Source organism: Struthio camelus, chromosome 1 (genome assembly GCF_040807025.1).
Source record: "Struthio camelus isolate bStrCam1 chromosome 1, bStrCam1.hap1, whole genome shotgun sequence".
NCBI lineage: Eukaryota > Metazoa > Chordata > Aves > Struthioniformes > Struthionidae > Struthio > Struthio camelus.
This window is the reverse complement of record NC_090942.1, coordinates 144,666,869-144,685,283: the sequence shown is the minus strand read 5'-3', so window position 1 is coordinate 144,685,283 and position 18,415 is coordinate 144,666,869. Positions and strand designations below refer to the sequence as shown.

The following is an 18,415-nucleotide window of genomic DNA, read 5'->3' as shown; positions in this document are numbered from 1 at the left end:
GTTTCTGAGTATTCAACCCTTCTATGTAGGGCTAGCAGGTATGACATTGGACTTATGGGGGAGCCAGGCCCTTTGGAGCAGTGCTGGAAGAGTAACACACTAACTAATACAGGATTCCTAAAACTGTACTAGAAAACTGTGTTCAAAAATTCTCCTGACCTGCTGACTGATAAACACTGACACACATGGCTAGCTGACACATCAGTGAAATCAGCTAAAAACAGTCACCATGACAGCTTTATTCAAAAGGGTTCAGTTTTATATAATTTCTTAAATATGCACAAAAATATATATTTGTGCAATTTTCTAACAACTTTCTCCCAAAATTTCAAATCTGATGCTGAATTGTCTGTAACAAATAGTGGTTTATGTATATTTAAAATAATTATTCATGTGTGTACAAGGTAATTTACTTTAAGACTCTTGCATATTTTGAAGTGTGGCCCCTGGTTTCATACCCTACATCATAACCTGTATAAAAAGGATTACACAATATGGTTCCCCTATGATAGAGACTGAAGTTGATGGTCCCAGAGATCTCCTTCTATCAATTGTTTCAAAAAGAAACTTAGACTTCAGTGTGCAGAGGTCAAATTAAGCCGTGGGGTCTCCATAAGCACACAAAAACTTGCTCTTAAAGAGAATCTTTCAGATATATTATACCTTGTATATAAATACTGAGGAAACTAGCAACTGAATGGCTAATGGCAAGCTACAGGGATATTTACCAAAAGATATGGGAGATGCTCTTCCCTTCCCATACTGTTCAATTAGGCATAAAACAAACAAAAATGATCACAGTCTTATTGGTCAGTACAGTACAGTGTCAGGGTGGTAAACCATTTTCAAGTTTTACCATTACAGATAGTAATAAAACTTGTACTCCACCTCTTTGAATTGAACATAACCCAACTTCAAAAATCACTTTTAATTAGTCAAGTGAATTTGTCTATGAAATGTATAACATGATTATTTTCTATTTCTCTTTCACTTGCTTACTCATTATGTTACTCAGTGAAAGTTATTGAAATGTTGAGTATCAGCCACAACTAATCAACAAGACCAGATTATTAGTTCTGGGATATTCACTTGATTGATAACTTCATTACATGGTCTTACTTATCAATATGTTTCAGTTTGGAAAATACACCTGTTATCTTTTCAAAAGGCACCACTTCAAATTGTCTGACTTCTCCTAATTTTGAAACAGAAAGGAAAGGATCTGGAGAATGAAGAAAGACGGTGCACTATAGGCAATGTCTGCATAACCTCTGTGTCACAGTATAGCTCTTAAGAGCCTACTTAAATGATGGATTTCAGTCTCATGCTAAAACTAGCCTAATTTTTCCACAAAGAAAGAAGAAAATGCAGGGAATATTTTTCTTCCATCTAGGAGTGTCAAATACAGTGAAAATCAACCAGAAAACTAGAAAGAAGAGTTGAAGGCACTGTTTAACAAGCAGTTGAACTGCTCAGCTGAGCGTGTTTCCATTTACATTCACCAGTCATAAACCCTGGAGGCAAACAAGAGGCAAAGAGAAGATTCTGGTCAACAAAGTGGGATCCCAAGAGCTGAAAAGGAGACTGAGGAGAGCTCACAGCTGCAAGGATGAGGGTTATATTGTGCCTGGGTTTTCCTCAGAGAATTAAGAGCTGATCCCTTTCCTAAAACTCCCAGGACTGGAATTGGAATGATTCATTTCTTCTTTCTAATATGAAGGCTTTATTATTCCTACATATTTGTTATCATAAATGATATAAGACAGAAGGCTTGATCAGACTTTGAGAACATGACCAAGAATCTGACAGTATGTGGCTACATCAGAGAACCTACACAGCATCCCACAGACTACTACAGGGCTCCATCTGCACAGTCAGCTGTCAGGTCAGGATTTTAGAATGAAATCCTGTCATTTAAACTAGTATCTACTTGGGAAACAAGATAACATCTGAGGACAAAGCAAACAGTCGACTTTGTGCTTTTATATTTACTGTCTTGTGCATTGCCAGTAAATACTTGCTGCGTACTCTAAAAATAAGTTACACTTTTCAGTTTATGATGATGAAGTTTTTTCACATTTTTGGCTGAGAATGATAGCAAGAAAAAAAGTGACAAAGGCATGAGGAGTCTTTTCTGCATTTTTCTTAAAAATAAGCAGCAGACCATACAGCAACCTGTCAACAATCTGTCTAAGCTACCACACCTAATTAGTTTTTGAATCAACACAAATACTGATTCACACCATTCTTAGAGTTCTTCTGTGCATAAAAACAGATCACTGTGATCCACTAAAAATACTCGGCTGTGATCATCAAAGTTAGTTGGCCTTGGGTCCTACACTTTTCTGAAAGTCTTCAGATGCATTTCAGTTTGAGTCTAGACACACTTCTCCCAAGAATTCAAGCTTCTTCCAGGCAAAATGACAAATTCCCTAACATATACTAGCATAACTCTGTTGTGTGTTAGGTAAGTTACTTGGAGTTTGCAAATGGACATACATGCTTGTCACTACGGGTATTTCAGGAAATTAGCGAGCAGAAGAGAAGCTGACATAAATTAGGAGCAGATTTACAACTTTAATTTCTACTCTTCTGTTTTCTTTTATGTATATTCCAATTATCACTTCACATTAACAGGCAAATTTTCAAAAGGCACAACTGGTTTCTGATGTCCACTAACTTGGAGTGGGAGTCAAACAGCTGACATCAATAGGCTGTATCTCACTTTCCTGTTTTAATGTTGTTTGCTTCCCTTTCTTCGCCTGCTCCCTCTCTGACTTTCTTTCTGTGCATTATTAAGAATAAGCAAACAAAATTTTGAGAAAATAGTGAAAATTAAAATCACACTATTCCCTCAGAGTCCCCTCCAGCCTTCCTTCACAAACTGCTGTGCAGGTTTTTATTTCTTTTCCAGATTATCACAGAGTACTGTAATACGTCTTGAGTAGATACTTTCTCTCCTTTCTCGGAAAATGGCTATGGCTAATTCCAGTACAAAATGATACAAAACTACTATAAACTGCTAGTTTAAAATAAATTCAGGGATAATTCTGACTTTGATGGCAGTTTTGGATTCTTTATATCAACTACTTGCCTCTATCCTGAAGAAATTTCATATGTTTTTTGACGAGAGTATGTAACTGAATCCTATGGATGATATTCATGCATATGTATACTATTTGTTATAGTAATCAATAAGAGTTCAGCTTTGATCATGATCAACATGCATGCTAAACTATTAAACAGGCTCCTGTTCAGAAAATGCTCTTTATTCAATGTCATTTAAATTATAACAAATTGGAATAAACATAGTTCAGTGATGCAAAAATCACATGAGTTTTCAAAGCTGTTATTTTCTTTGTCTGATTTTTACACTTCACATAATGGTACCTTTGGATCTCATAACTAACCTGGCATAGTATGAATTATTGCTTATGCATAACTTCATTATCATATCAGATATATTACTATTCCTTCTTCTTGTATTTAGGACCCAATGATTATACTAAATTGAAATGTCATTGCACTGCAGCTAGTGCAATGATCACAGCAAAAGCCACATCTGCTTAGAAATTCATAGTGCATATAATGTGAGAAGGAGGACCTATGCATCACAGAAACTGTTTTCTGGTCATTTATATACGTCCTCCCTAATCTTATTTTGAAAACTGAAGATTTTTCAGCTCTATCTAATACACCGTGTCCTGGAAAACCCAAATGTTACTGATTAGCGAAGTTACAGTAGCCAGGTTTAATCCCATATCTTTTAACCAAAGACTAATTGGTCACAGTTAATATTACCAAAATTGAAAAATAATACTAAGTTCATGTTTATCAAGAATAAGCGCATAAACAGCACAAATGTTGGAATAGATTGCATCCCACGCCTTGTATGAAAGCACCCGAAACTACAAGCATTTTAGCTGCAAATACACAACGCAAAAACATACTTCAAATGAATTTGAGAACATTAGCAACAGAGAATCATTATTCATGTCTTTAATATACTTTTACAGAAAATGGAATTGTTCTGAATGTATTTTAGCACTTACCACTGTGTCGTATTTTTGTGAAGCCTTCAGAATCCTCCGAAAAGAAGCAGCATGATATCATTTCAGTTGCAGCAGCATTTTTTCCTGTTAGGAAGAAATACATAGTGCTGTTCAATTAAAGAAGAAAAATAAATAAACAAACACGGAAATAAATAGATGTCACCACAAGCATTTCCTTTTTTACATCTTTTCACCTTTCCATAAAAGATAAAAGTAGAAAATACTGTTGGCTAAAATTCATTCCTCTCTCCTATATTCCAAGTTTATGAGTCACAAATGATGAAGAAAAAGTATTTATGAATTCAGCTATATTTCTGATTTTTCAAGATTAAAAAAAAAAAAACTTCAGAATATTGATACCCAGAGGACAAATATATTGATCACAGTATATTAACTTCTGTCATAACAATCACTAGCAATATTTCTTATTTGTAGATGGATCTCTGCTCCCGAAATAGATTTCCTATAAAACCTGGATAGCAAAAAAGTAATCATTTCGGATGAAAGCTAAAGCAAGTACTTTAAGATAAAAGAGAAAAAAATTCTCACTTTTTACATTATTCCTGTACAAAATATTTCAGTAAACATATACTAAATATTATTCAAATATGAAATATGATCTCATTTGACTATTAATTCTTCTTTCCTGAAATTAAATAGTATGCAAATTGACAGAAAAGGTTATGCCAAAATGCCAGAGGTGCACCTCCTACTGTTCTTCAATCAGATTTCCATATTTGAAGCCTCAGAACAGCCTGTTTCAGTTCCAAACAGTTCAATTAGCTTCCCAGGACTTACCTATTTTCTCACATCAATATACAGTGCTTTTATTTATTATTTTTTCTCTCCACAAAAGCAATGATGATGGCCAGAATAACAATATGCATTTCCCAGAAGTTTCTTTGGGACCAATGGGTAATTCAAAACCATAGCTTACACTCCAAATGACACTTCAATGAATAGCCAATTTTCCAACACCAGTCCTTTCTGTCAGAACTATCCTGAGACACTGCAATTCAAAACTCTGACCTTAATGTGTTTAAAAAGTTATTTCAGCTAATTTGAATAGGTTCCAAGACCATATTAGCTGAAATACTTCTCTCCTCAAAAAAGCCAACATAGCTGAATTTATGGCACTGATAGCTGCACATATTTCTCAGGGGACATTCATGTACTGCTTATATTTTTTGCTGCACCTCTCTCAAAGCACCAAGGCACTGCATATCATTTGTTCTTTTTATGACTATGTTAATCATTAGAGACAAGTACTTTGTGTGGAAAATAAAATTTCAAAACACATTACAGAAGCAAGGGTTAGGCCATCCAGTATTCCTAGCTTCCTAACAAAATCGAAGCAAACCATGCTGTGTCAGAAAAATCACACAACGCATTTGGCCACAGTATAGTGCTTATTAACAAACACTTCTGCAATGAGCTGAAAAATATATTCTGCAAATTTACATGGCTTTCAAAGTCCATTTACATGGTATTTTCCAGTAGAAACAGACATGACTTCCGGATAACTGCTGAAACATGACTACCATCACAAACAGTATACCTATCCACACACACACAAACACCCACTAAGTACATAAATATAGTTATAGTCTATTAAAAGAAATTATTAGCTGTTATCAATGAAGATCCTAAGGAATATATATATATATATATAAAAAATCTGTATTTTAATGCACTGAGTTTCCATCCTATATTTCAGCAAATATCCTAATATCATTTAAAGAAAAAAAAAAAAATCAGTTAGATTTTGGGATTCATTTTTGTTCAAAATCAATGGTGTAAATAAAATCAGAATTTAATCCTTACTTGCCACTGGCACATTCTACAGTCTTAATCTCACTGAATAACTATTGCTCTTATTAATTCTTTGACTTACTACAACTACATCATTCAATGTAAGTACAATTCATTTCAAGAGCTGCAAACACAGGACTTACTTGAGTATAAAGAAGGTGATTATTTTAGAAACTGAAAATATATACCAGGGGATGGATACCTGAATATACCTATTTCAGCCGGAAAGGGAGAAATTTAAAAATATGGAAGCAAAGCACAATTCCTCATGAATAAACAATCTGTGATACATCCTAGCTAAACAGTGAAAGTGTCCATCTGGACACTTAGGGCATTGGGAAGCCTGGCAAAACCATAAATTTTCATACACACCCATTGAGGAATCAGATGTTGAAGTTTAGGGCAATCTTTATTCCAAGCTACAGTAATGTCTTAAATCTCTCCGTATGATAGTGTCACTTTTACTGGAGATTTCAGTGCTTACTACGTAGATTCTGACAGGCATTCCAGTTCTCCGAGAGTAGTAGATGATTAAATCTAGGATATAAGAAATAAGGAAGGTTTCAAGGAATGGCCGGTCAGTGAATATCCACTAATCCTAACACTCTTTTCCTTCTGAGTTAAGTTTAAACTTATATGTCTTTATTTTGTCACTCTTTATAGTTTAATTCCTACTGCAGGAAGTGAACAAAACTCACCTCAGGTCTCCGCATTGCACCAAAGCAATGCTCAGATCTGAAGCATAAAAATAAATGAAGGAAGTGCTATTTGTCAAGTAGGTTTTCGAAGACCTAGTTTTTCAAGTCTTTATCTTTGTGCCTCCATGTTTATCATTTTCACCTCCATTCTATTTGCTTTATGTATCTCCTAATTCTCCTTGCCAGATCGACTTTAATTGTAGATGACTAGATTATAGTTTAGATTTTGTATATTCTGCTAAACCACACTGATCTCTCTTGCCTATTTACAGCTCTCCTTTAGACTTAATCTCTGTGATAGGCAATTGTTCTCTTAAAAACAACTGCAAACATTACAATTCCTTTTTATCAGTATGTTCTTGGGTGCATGCTGCAGCAAAGTGACTAGTATTCAAGGTGTCAGACAAAATATAGAAGTCTTCAGTATATATTTTCTTGTCAAAAATGACATTTTATTCTCCATAATTGTAACAAATGATTTCCTCAGAATTATAAAATTCTAATAAAAATGTTTAGGGAATTTGGCAGTCCTTTTAGGCATATTTTTCTGAAGTTAAAAATAGTTTTTGACACTTCAGTCTAAAGACTCAGTGATAACTTAAATCGGATGGTCCTATAATCATCCTAATTTTAATGCTGCTCAACTTGACCTTATTGTTTGGCTTATTCCATAGAATTATCACAACAGTCTGACTTTGTAGGCAATACAGCAAATACAATTAAAAACAACTAAGGCTTATGTTCTATCATTATATTTAAGAGAAATTAAACCTCTGTCTCTGAAATATTATGACCTAATCTCTCCAGCTATACTGAAAACCTCTAACAGTGTTTTGCAATAGCCAGACATAACCTAAACAGAATTACTAAGTCTTTCATGCTCAATTTTATTCATCACAATGACTGGAATATTGTAATTAACTTCAATTTTAGCAGTCAGGTTCACGAGGTATTTCTGAAAAAACATAGCATCTCTAAATGCAGAAACTTTAAATGCAGTCGCTAATGTATCTTTACATACATCTTTAAATTTGTGTCAGTTACAAATATTTTTCTCTATTGACTCAGTTTCATAGCAAATTAATATTTTTCTGTTCTGACAATTGTATTAATAAGCTCTTCCCAAATTACAATTTAAGCATTTTATATATAGGAACACATTCCATAGCAATTAGCTTTTCAAATTTTTTTAAACTACAATCAGAAAATCATTGAGAAGACAATGGGTAGATATGTCTGGGCAGTTTTGTGATGTTCTCTCAGCATCAACTGCCCAGAAGTCAGAGTAGCTGATAAGCAGATGATTCTCTTTCAATTGTTTATTGTCTGGACTGTTGGGGGGGGATTCAGAAAAGGAAAGCTAAAGATAGATCTTGCACCAGGAAATGGACATGATACCAGCTGGAAGAGTGCCAGAAGCATGCAAACGAAATCCACTTTTGCCCTAATTTAGGAATTTAAAAGCTAAATATCTAAATCGGACCTCAACCTTCCTTTAGATTGAGTAGGAAAAATTAGGCATTCCTAATGTTACACGACTGACTTATCTCATGAGTCAAAAATTATGGGCTTTAAGTCAGAACACAACCATCCATTTCTCACATATACTAACTGAATTACAGATATCTAAGAAAAAAGTGATGGCACCTTATTTTCTTTACTTACAACAAATGTAAGTATCAAGCAATTTAGAAGGCAGTAAAATGTAACTTCTCATTTGCTAAATGTACAGGAACTCTCTCTTAAGCAAGAGAGAGGAAACTCATTAACACGGAAAATCTGAGGTGATCCTCTCTCTCTCTGCTCAGCCCTGGAGGCCGCACCCAGAGTGCTGTGTCCAGTTCTGGGCTCCCCAGTACAAGAGAGACACAGAGCTCCTTGAGCAAGTCCAGTGAAGGGCTACGAAGATGATAAGGGGACTGGAGCATCTCTCCTATGAGGAAAGGCTGGAAGAGCTGGTCCTGTTTAGCCTGGAGAAGAGAAGGCTCGGGAGGATCTCATCAATGCATACAAATATCTAAATGGAGGGTGTCAAGAGGATGGGGCCAGACTCTTCTCCGTGGTGCCCAGCGATAGGATAAAAGGCAACGGGCACAAACTGAAACACAGGAAATTCCATCTGAACATGAGGAAAAACTTTTTTGCTGTGAGGGTGACTGAGCACTGGCACAGGCTGCCCAGAGAGGTAGTGGAGTCTCCACCCTTGGAGATATTCAAAAGCCATCTGGACAGGGTGCTGGGCAATGTGCTCTAGCTGATCTTGTTTGAGCCCAGGGGTTGGACTAGTTGATCTCCAGAGATCCCTTCAAACCTCAATCATTCTTTGATTCTGTGATCTTATGGGGGGAACCAGTAAGGTTCACTGTTCAGCTTTAACCAGAAGTAGCATGCCAGAAGACAGGAAGCCTCTCATCTAAACACTCACCCTAAATGGATGTATTTCCATTTACATTTATTGTCTTCAAGCAGATCAGGAAGATATGGTGGAACTTGTATTGTTTCTCTCTCTCTCTCTCTCTAACATTGTAGTTTCCTCTGATCCTCTGCTTCTTCTCTGTCTGCTTTACCTATGAACCTACCTGCGCCTCTCGTCTCGATTGCTGCCTGTCCCATAAGGATCCCCTTGCAGTAGCATACTCAGAGAAAGCAGGAAAGAGATTGACACTCCTCTGAAGTCAGAGGTGAGGGATTGTTTCCTCAGCCAGAAGCAACTAGAATTTCCCACAGAACAGGTGGGTGGCTTCAGAGACAAGCTAAAAGAAAAAGAAAGAAGAGATATGAATCTGTGGCAAAGTCTGCAAGGTCAGGAAGAAACCTAGCGGAAACCAAGGATGAACAGAGAAAGCAAGCAGAACAGCCTAACATAAATGACAATCCAAAACTGCTCTTCAGAGAAAATGGGCTGCTTCCAAACACTGCAGCAGCAGAGGAAAGATACCACTGACACTGAAAGGCTGAGAATACCTCCATCGGATGGAGACGAGGAAGGAGGAACGAAGCTATTTCTGAGGCATGGTACTTAATTTTTCCAAGTACACCAGCACTATTATTTCTGGAAGAAATCTTCCTGTCTTCAAAAGTATTGCGATATACCCGCATATTCTTTGCTAATAAGATCAAGGGCAAAATGTGGCTACATTTCTCATGTGGGTTACAGCAGGATTATCACGAACTATGATACCTATGAAATGAAAGATATTGTGTGTGATATGGCAGAGAAGATTGATGAAAACTCCTAATCAGAAGAAAGAACATGAGTAAATACTTGAGTACCATATGATATACATCTTAATAGGAAATCTGAAGATTTAAACAACATTAACAAATGAAAACAAAAAGGATAAAAGGACGACAATAGCAGTGCAATGAGCTTCCAAATAAACCTAAAAATAAATACTGCAGGTAAAAACTGCTGAGAGGAAAAAAAAAAAAAAACAACAGCCAACAAAACAAGCAAATAAAAAAGGAAACCTAGAAAAAAAAAAACAATCTGGAAACAAACATGTTAGACTCATTTTGAATTAAAAAACAAAATTAACAAAAATAACTTCTGAAGAATTTGCAAATTGCTATATAGAAGTCAGGAAGAATTACACTAATGCGATCTGAGCCCAAAACAGCAAAACAAACAACAGAAATGCTGATGATGCAGAACAGAGTGATTTGCCATGTTAAGAAATCTGAATGGTGAACGGAACGGTACATTCCCTTAGGGGAACTCCAGGCCAGAGAGTATGCAACACCAGGAAAGAACGTAAAATAAAATATATTAAAAACGAAGGACATAAAAAGGCTAAGTCTAAGGTCAAAGAGAAGGGGAGAGAGTGCCAGTCCTGTGTCAAAAGAAAAGGCTGAGCCTCAAATCAGGGACAAGAGAGAGGCCAAGCCGGAGATTAAGGAGGAGGAGGAAAAACAGACCAAGAAACAGCTAAAGGAGAGACAGGGGACAAAGGGGAGGGGAAAAGACCAAATTGAAGAAAGATGAGATTAAGGAGAAACTTGAAGTCAAAGGAACAGAATCCAAAAAGAGCTTCAAGACCATGCTGAGACATACTGAAATTAAAGATCAGCTGGAACAGCAAGAGCTCCACATAATAATCCTCAAGCCTGTCAAGGTATAGCTTTCAGAGACTGTAGATAGTGAACCAGATGAATAGAAGATAGAATAATCCACCCAGTGGCATGGAGTTCAGATCATCTATCTACTCCAAGTATACAGTTAAGTCTCCTCAGGCCTTTTAATATTGTTTCTGTGTTTCTGAAAGTAACAGCAAGAAATGTGCCTAAAGATACTTAAACAGTTATTACAGTGAGGCTCTTGCTATTCTCCAACGTTAACTATCTGTGTCACTTCCAAGTTATTACAAATAAAGCAATTACTCTTGATGAAATCAGATATGCCACTCTGTGCACAAGCAAGCTCTGATAAATATATCTGCCTTTCTCCCATACGACTCTCTTTAAAAGCCTAGGTAATTCAAGGAGAAATTCTCTTAAAATTTTCATAGCTAGATCATACACAAATTAGATCAAAGTTCTGGATTCTTTGTCTGCTGTCTGACTGATCAGTTGCTGTCAACAATTGACAATCACCAGCTTACAAATCACTGCTGTCAAAGAAATGGTAAAGTCCTCTACTAAGTAAATATTGTTGATATAATTTTTTTTTAAAGCTGAAGAGGTTTTCTAGCTATTCTGCTTATTAAACCACCTTCAAAATGTTCTTTTCTATGACAATTCAGATAGTGTCATCCATTCATCTGAAAAGGGTACTAATTTAGAAGCTATGCCAACAGCATTATTTCACTACTTCCAGGTGAAACATGCTCATCCAGCGTAGGGAATTGTACCTGATACAGCTAAACCCATACACCTTTTTTTTTATCCAAAATGTTCCTGTTCAGATAAATTTTTATACATAACAGCTGACTAAATACAAGGAACTTCAACATATTTAATTCAGCCTTTTTATTTCACCTAGGCATAACCAAAAGCTGAATAAAGGCACACAACAAAATTTTATAGAAGGTGATTTGTGCCAGCTCAGAAGGTTCACACTGAAATTCAACAGAAGTGAATGTAACTGCTTAATGCTGCTTTGAGAAGAGCAGTCTAACTTACTATTTAAAATTAAGTTCTTTCAATAAGAGAAAGCTGCAACATGCATACTGTATAGATATAAGCATGTAGCAGTGTTCCTAAAAATGAAAAAATAAATTTTTCTTTACATTCTTTTCAAATTTAGTAATTAAGTGAATTGTTTTGGTTCAGCAAAATTGTAATAAGAATACACATACTATAGGCAAAAAAATCCACGAAAATATAAGAGCGAATAAAAATTCAAAGAAAATTCATTCATGAAAACCCTCTCATAGGGAAAATGTTTGCTTCATAGCTCTAATTTACATATCAGTTTTCTTATAAAAGTGACAGATATGATGATTGTTGGTTAACAGACAGTCAAAATATAAGCCACTGAGCTGCGTCCGTCCCTCCGCCTCCCCAAATGTTAAAATGTAGTTAAGGTGAGAGAAATGTAATCAAATCAATCAAACTCGAATCAGTTCATCAAAGTCTGTCTGCACTTAGGTCTTTGCTGATCTAGCTGCATAAATTTGCATCCCTATACTTTCTAAATATTTTCCCAGGGGATAGGACATGCACAGTGAAGAAAATGGAGCTACTCCAATTTTATGTTGCTACAATAGAAAAGTTGGCCTTTGAAATTTAAATGAGATATTGCAGCATATCTTTTGAGATAAGTGTACAAGGTAAAGAGTCCTAAACCGAATTTGAAGGACTGCCTTGTCTTACGAACAGAGCTCTTACCCATTGTCACCTTCACAGTGTTTAAACTATGCCAGTACTCCCAAAAGATATTGAACTATTTTAGTAAAACAAATCACAGAAGCTATCCCATCTACGCTGCATGCCTAAAATAAACGCTCACAGAAAACCTCTTAACTTGCCCAGGCCCCAGGGACCAGGGGGCAGCCGTCGCTGCTCCTGCTCCCTCCCGCCCCCCAGCCCCGTCCCCAGCCCCGCCCCGCCCGGGGCCGCCGCTCGCTGCCCCGCGACGCCGCCGCGGAGCCGCCTCCAGCGCCGACACCTCCTCCAGCCCCGACGCCGCCCAGCTCCGGCCCCGCCGGCAGCCCCCGCCCGGCGAGCCCTAGGCCTTCGTGGCACCCTAACGCAACCTTACCAAACTCCTCACTGCAAGTAAACTGTTCATGTGCCCCAAAACTCCAACTGGAACCAGAGCGATGATGGGGAAACCAAAGCAGAGCACACCCTTCTTGGTGCAATCATCAGTTTCACCCACGGCAGAATCCTCCACATATCCTAAGCCTGTGGTATACTTCTTTTATATAATAATTCTTCTGTTTCTGAAAAATTTAGCTCTGATCCTCCACCCAGACTCACTAAAACCTCCAAGATCAACCTGAAAACTTAAATCTTTACCTCTAACGAGTACACAAAATTATAGACTCCATAGACGCATCAATTTTATGGCATGTTACTATTTTCTCTCTCTTCTGTGGAGAAGCCCTCAATTTCTACAATGTCCTATTCTCAGTGCTCATTACATGACTGAGCCACCTCCTTAGAACCTATTTCTGCTGCAGAGGCGTGCCTCTTAAGTTGTCTAACTGATGAATTAATTATGTTGTGAAAGTGGTTATATCTACATTTCTTTAGGAGATAATGCTCAGAATAACTGCTGACAGCTTTTGCTTAGCGCAGTTTGCTGCTTTGGTCTTCCCATTAGGAGATGGTCTTTTACATCCAGAACCTCATCATTTTTCCAAGCATACCAGTTGGTGTAATGAGTGATGTCTTATAACCCCTTTTGGTTCAGATCATACACTGATAATCCACAATTAAATGTAGGACAGAATCAGGGCTTTTCTCTTAAAAGTGATATTAACTCTACTACCCCATTTATCAATTTTGCATGAAGATTAACTCCCACCTAAGATGCATATATTAGGATTTTTAGTACTCATTTCTTTTGGTATCTTGCAAACTTTGTGTACAGTCACATAGATTAATATCTTGTACATGAATAAGAATTAATTTAGTCATAAAAGCTGAAACAGACAAGTGATAGAAGTGAGACACAGAGCAACACGTAATTAATACAGTAACAGTAGCTGGATGAAGGCATTTTAAATAGTTAAGATCACTTCAATAGTCCTGCTAAATGCACGTATGAATCGTACCTAACACATCTAACAAGGCAATGGTTCATAGCAGAAACAGTACGTGCCATTCACTCAGTTGGAGATTGTTAAACTCACACAGCCGAGTCAGAGAACAAGACACAGCATCCTCAGATATTTCAGTGCAACATCAGCTGCCTTAATTTAAGCCATCTACAGCAGAGTGTAAGCTAATGTTGTTTTGAAGCAAAGTAGCACTTTCCATTCCCCAGACTCAGTTTGGAAGCAGGCTGGTGAAGAAGGAGCAAACACCTGAAAATAAATTTCTCAAACTGTTGTAAATATGTACAGGTGGTCATCACCGGACTACAGCCTCAGACAATGTAGGTATCATTTATCTTGACATGCTGCCTCCTTCTGTAACCCTTGCCCTTTCTCCTTCCGAAAGGTATTGAACAAATTATTTCTTCTACGTAGTTTTCACTTGGGCAGAGGTTATCATCACATACTAGGGACAGACACAAACACAACCTCCTTAGACTGACACACAAACCATTTGAACTCCTATAATAGCTGCTATAGAAACATACATAGGTTTTGTTTTCTGATTTTTTTTTTTCAAATAGACTTTCTGGTTGCTGCGAGGAAGTGACTAAAACCCACACGATTTAAACTGAGAGAAATGTGCTTTTCTAGCCTTCTAGAAATGTGCTTTTCTAGCCTCCTTCCTTTTCTCAAAGTGTGGTTGCAAAAGAATAATGTTATCAAAAAAATATTAGGGGACAGGAGGAAAGCAGCAGATCCAAAATATAACAGCACTCTGGCAGGATCATCTTAGAAGACTCTTTCAAAAGACTGAGTGTGGCTAGAAGCATTCAATAATTGACTAAATTGATTTCTCCAAAGTTTTTTTTAAGCTAAAACTTGACCTGTAAATATGAGTACCTGTTCCAAGAAAGACAGCATCTGCTGTCAGAATGAGACTCTGGCCTGGCCTCAAAGGAACCAGCAGTCCTGTGGCAAGGGTTACAGCAGATGTTCAGTGCTTGGTTATGTCTAATTCATGCCAATGACTCACATCACCAACAACTCAGATCATTGTTTCTCCTTCTGCAGCAGTGTCATTTGGTATTAGTAACTGAAGAAAAGCTTGAACCATGATCTCCCACATCTCAAGTGAATATCTGTGCAAAACTGAGCAGAAGCCAGGTTTAAGTCAAGCAGAACAGTCCCATATCACCAGGGATTGTTCTGTCTTCAAAAGAGAGGAGGGAGAAACATTTTAACTCTTTCCTACTTAATTTATATCATGGTACAGAATCACCTGCATAGCAATGGAAAGTTATAGGGTCAGAAAAAGGGGAGAGAAACAGCTGCATCTTCTTCCAGCATGACATGAAACAGGATGTAGGAACCTCCCTTGGCCTCTTTGCCACGGACAGAAAAGCACTCAAGTCTCTCTCTGGCAACTGTAGCCTGGCTAGCAAAAGCAACACATACTGAAACCCATAAGCCTGTGTTTCTTATGACTGTTGTGAGAGCCCTTCTTACCCTGCAGTATAATGACTGTATGTCTACCACCTTCCCCTAGTCCTCACTCACACCACCATCTAGGTCAGAAGTCCTCTTGCTAAAAATCACAGCTCCTTTCCTTCTTGTGTATATGGGTTTCCTTCCAACAAATACTATAACATGGCAGGGGGATGAAGAGTAAAAGGGAAAGCAGTGCAATTCCATATCTTGGCCCAAACTACCAATAGCTCACCCTGCCCGGGCTGTTCCAAAGCTCCCACCAGCTTCCAGTCTGAGCGCAGCCAGAATTTGCGTTAGAAACCAAAGGTAAAACCAACAAAAATTACTGACAATTTTTATCTAAAGTCCCCACTTTTTCTTTTCTTTTCTTCCTGGCTGGAACCTTTCTTCCTCCAATTACATTTCATTCTGGCTTATCTGGGATTTACTTGAAACTATCATTTTCCCCTTCTCTCACTTTGTTTTCAGGAAAGTTTTGACAGTTTTCCAAAATCATAGTGCATGAAAAAGCAAGTCATTAAACACGTGTATCCTTTCTGCAGCCAAAACACAACATGACAGCAGTGATGGGAACTGCTGCCAGCACTACTACAATACTGAGAGAGCCTAAGGAGACTCGAAGATAAGGGATCCTGTCTTGACAGAAACATCTGGATCAACCCCATTCCTTGATCTCTAGAAGCAAATGAGGCAGGGACAGGGGATGGGAAGGCGTTTGTGAGATAGAAAATTAAACCAGGTTCCCTCTAAGAGTTGGGAATTGTACCTGAGATACAACCGCCCTCTTCGCTTCCAGACTCATGCTGAGTCTTGAAACTTTGGCTATGTTATAGAAGGTGTAGCAAGAGTTGTACTTAATACAACATGTTTTTTGTTCTATTTTTCTTTAACTTACAATATTCCATAAAGAACATACAAAACCAACTCAAAAATACTCGCAAAGTTAAAAGAACATTATTCATTTTTGCAAAGTCTGAAATTAAAAAAGTCAAATTGAATTTACCAAAACAATCTTAATTTGATCCTCTTATGATTTGGCCCCATTAAAGGATAGCATCTTTACTTAAATTATTTTTTTCGCTGAACAAGTTGAAAGAATTTGTTTTTCCCAAGCAACCTTAAATATGCTAATTTCTAAATTCTAGTGTTTGATTTTCTTCATCTGAATGATATTTGCAGGCTAATATAATATCAGTAGCAAAGCCTGTCATCATATTGTTATTGCTCTTTGCTACATATGTTCCACAGTGATTTTAATTATTTCACAGAAATTATGTTATTCCACAGAATTTTGATTATTTCTCTCTCCCCTTATTTTAATTTGCTGAATGTGCTGAAGGAAAAAAAGGGTGGGGGGGGACATACACTGACGATGCACAATAGTGTAATAGCTTTACCTTCATCCCTCTTCTAGTTTCAAAAGTTTATTTTCTCTTTTAAAAATAAAAGCTCTCTATCTATGCTTATTTATACCCAGTTATATTGTCCTGTTGTAGCAAACTGATTTTCAGGTTCCTTAAACAAATCTTAGGCAAGTAACCAGGATAATTAAAATGTAGACAAGTATCTCAGGTAATATCTTGAAATTATGACACAAGATTCCTTGGATTTATATCATTAACCTTAAGGCATATGCTGAAATATCATCTAACTGAAATATTTGAGGCGAGAATTTAGTATACTATTCTATATGCCTTCATTGCATTTAGTGACTTGAGGCTGTCTTGAAAAACTAGCCATAGCAGGTGAGAACGTGGCCCTAAATCTTAGTTTTACATATTCAAGAGATATTTGTGTAGTAAATGTGTTTTGTCTAGTGTTCTATTAAGAATTTAGTCCAATGCATAAAGCGTAATTCATTAATTATAACTTAATTATTCATTATACTTTTATAGTGTTGAATGAACCATGCAGCTACAAGGTAACAGTCATTATGTATTCCTAGGACATCAACAACAGAAACATAAACCCATGCCATTGGATTATCTTCCTCAGCTAGTCAGTCACTCAGTGTACTAACTGAATCTATTAAATTTACTATTACTTCTCCAAAATTAGCATCAGACAGCACAGAACAATTGAACAAGCTAATAACAAAGACAATAATAATAACAGCCCTTAAATTTCTACAGGACAGACAATCAATATGTTTGTAAATTTATTTAGACTTTATTACATGAACTGAGTAAGTTCATTAAAATGTTTTCAGTATTTTGGAATATTTGCTGAAGATTCTGAAGCTTCCCAAAATTCTAATAAATTCTGTCTTGTGTCCCATCAGAGCAAGAAATGAAAATTTTTGTCTCACTGTAAGGCTATATATAAAATCATTGTTCCATATTTAGAATGTTCTGTTTTCAACAAGACCTTGCTTGTTCAATACTGTCAGTCATCTTTAGATCTCCTGCCTGAAACAGCAATAGGCTATATCATATGATGTTGATTATAGGTCACATCAAAATAAATTTATGATTTTCACGCGTCCAATATCGCCACTCTTTTTCCACTTACCAGGTTGAAAAGCCAATTGTTTTTCTCTGCCCTACTGTTACTGGTTACTTGGAAGAACAGCAATATCCAGGTGTAAATGAATTATGAATACGCTGGCCATTTTGTATTTTAGTTCCCAAAGTCAAAGAAAGGGTATAGATGCTATGAGCAGAAACTGAGAGATCGATCCAGAGCCTTTTGAAGTCAATAGATGTCCTCATGAGATCAGCAGACTGCAGAAAAAGGTCTAAGGATCCACGTCTCACACCTGTTGTATCATACTTTGCTGCAAGCTATTGGACAAATAATTTTGGGAAGAAATTCTGACATAAGATAGGTAACTGTACTCAGTGGTGATTGCCATTAAAAAATTATAAATCGCACCAAAGAACATGATTTTGACAACAGTAACCATCCGAAGTTCTAAATACAGCATTAAAGAAAACATTTTTTTAAAAAGTGCCTTGCACAAAAGGCCAAACTGCTGTCATTTCGCAGACCACAAGACGAATTATATCTCAACTGGCTGTAAGAACTGATGATACACATTAAGAGTTATGTAGAGAAAGTAAGTTAACTCTAACTAGGTTGGTATGCCACATATTATGTTGCAGTGCTGTGCAAAGACAATAGTTCAGGTCCCAGCAGCAGAATGTTAGGGGACCTT

General features: G+C 36.9%; 1 protein-coding gene across 11 annotated transcripts in view; it reads right to left on the bottom strand.

Annotated features, from left to right (window-relative positions):
• NLGN4X (neuroligin 4 X-linked) overlaps positions 1-18,415 on the bottom strand; it is a 190,191-nt gene that overhangs the window by 154,585 nt on the left and 17,191 nt on the right. For 6 of the 11 annotated variants that reach the window (XM_009683700.2, XM_009683708.2, XM_009683706.2 and 3 more), the window contains exon 2: positions 4,053-4,136. The gene's annotated coding sequence lies outside the window, so the exon portion shown is untranslated. Of the gene's footprint in view, positions 1-4,052; positions 4,137-6,236; positions 6,402-9,141; positions 9,316-18,415 lie in introns of all 11 variants that reach the window. The other 5 variants (XM_009683701.2, XM_009683704.2, XM_068921679.1 and 2 more) reach the window with 3 other exon arrangements.